Raw genomic sequence first — 2,167 nt, 5'->3', positions numbered from 1 at the left:
TTCTCATTCAGAATTTTCTTGAAGATATATTCCATCCTTTGAATTATAGAAAATTCCTGTATTTCAATGAGGCGAGGACATATTCACAGGAAAATGGAGTTTCCTTATACGTATGAACCTTCTTGTGTCCATTAAGGAGACATGGCAAGACAAACTTTTCCTCAGCACACTCCACAGACATCCACTGTTAACTCTTCCCGCTTCCAATGTCCTAGTTCAACATGTCAGTTCTGGCACTCCAAAAGTAAGTAATAGTTCTTCTAAGTGATCTAGGATTAACAGAAAAGTTTCTCTGCTCAGGACGTTATCCCTATAGTGGAAGCCTAGGCTGAGAAACCCTGAAATCCAGCTTAATAAAGTTTCTCTCTGTTGTCTTATTCATTCCGCTGCAGTAGAGATTTTTAAAAAGTTCTGGAACCTATCCAATATCCCCTTTTGGTCTCGGGTCATTTTTTCCAAATCCAGCAGTCCCTGTGGCACTGAAGTCTCAGGGAAGGAGTAATTAAATCAGCTAGCTCAACATGATATTCGTGATCAAGTTGTTTAACACAGCCTGATCACATGTACGCGTCCCAGAAAAGAGAGACAAAGGATGCAGCGATCTGTGAACATCTTTGGGGAGGCCAATGGCTCCATCACTTGATGTTGGATCTTTCTTTTGTAAAAGGGGTAAAAAAGAAAAAAAAATTCATATAAAATAAAAGAAGATCCAGGTACCGGCTCCGTGGCTGAATGGTTAAGTTCATGCACTCCGCTGTGGTGGCCCAGGGTTCGGATCCTGGGCGCAGACATGGCACTGCTCATCAGGCCACGTTGAGGCGGTGTCCCACATCCCACAACTAGAAGGACGTGCAACTAAGATATACAACTATACAGGGGGGGTTTGGGGAGATAAAAGCAGGAAAAAAAAAGATTGGCAACAGTTGTTAGCCCAGGTGCCAATCCTTGGGAAAAATAAAAAAATAAAGAAAAGAAGATCAGGCTTCTCTTTGGCTTTAGGCAGAGTTCTTAAAATCTATATAGGAAGGAAACTCAGAATTCCTGTCCTGCAATGGTTACCTTTGTGATTGCATTCCAAGGCTCCCTTTCCAAAATTATTGTTTAAAGAAATACTAATCCCTTATGGTAACGCTGTTGAGGTAAGAAGCTTTATGTAGTGCTGGTGGAAATATAAATTAGGAGCAATTAAAATTTTTCTCATTTCATGCTCTCTTATACGCCTAGCGTAAGAAAATAAAAAATATACAGAATGTTTTAGTATGAATATATGTTAATACCAGCATCGTTTATAATTGCATATTATGGAAAACAACTAAATTTCCCAAAGATTGAGATGGTTAAGTAAGTAACGAAACACCCTCAATATAATTTTGTAGCCGTTAAAATGTTTGTGTTTATTTTTTTGTATGGGGAAATTATTTTGTTACGATACTGATAGCTGAAACTGGGTTATAATTGTATATTAAGTTATAATACTTTAAAATGCACACACACAAGCAAAATTCTATAGCACACAAACAAATTTTCTCATTTCTTTTTATTGTACAAGCATCTTATGGCCATTTGTCTCTCCTTTCCTGGCTTGTGTGATTTCCACATTTCCTCAGATAATATTATTAATTCTTAGAATTATTGAAGAACAGCTATTTCATGTCACTTCCTTCTCTGTTCCTCTTTGAGGTTCCTGGACCCAGGACCCTGGAAGAGCTGGCTGTCCTACAATGCAACTCAATTCACCCAAATTCTGACACTGTTTACCTGGAGACAGCATCAGATTCCACAGGTTGAGGGTTCAGTCCTACCAGACTGTTCCCCCCCACAACTTCAGATGCCAATCCCAAGCCCCGGTTGTCACTTGCACTTCTGACCGACAGGCTATAGATCAGACATTCCCACGACCTCCTCCTTGGGTTCAATTTGCTACAGCAGCTCAAAGAACTCAGAGATATGTTTTACTTTTAAGATTACCAGTTTATCATAGAAGAATATAACTCTGAAGCAACGAAATGGAAGAGATGCCTAGGGCAAGGCATGGGGAACCGGCACAGATCCATGCACTCTCCAGGCATGCTACTCTCCCAGCACCTCCACGTGTTCACCCAGAAGCTCCCCAGACCCTGTACTGTTGGGGTTTTCCGGAGGCTTTCTCTCGTGGGCGTGATCAATT

This window comes from Equus caballus, chromosome 15, assembly GCF_041296265.1.
Source record: "Equus caballus isolate H_3958 breed thoroughbred chromosome 15, TB-T2T, whole genome shotgun sequence".
Taxonomy (NCBI): domain Eukaryota; kingdom Metazoa; phylum Chordata; class Mammalia; order Perissodactyla; family Equidae; genus Equus; species Equus caballus.
This window is presented reverse-complemented; position numbering follows the sequence as displayed.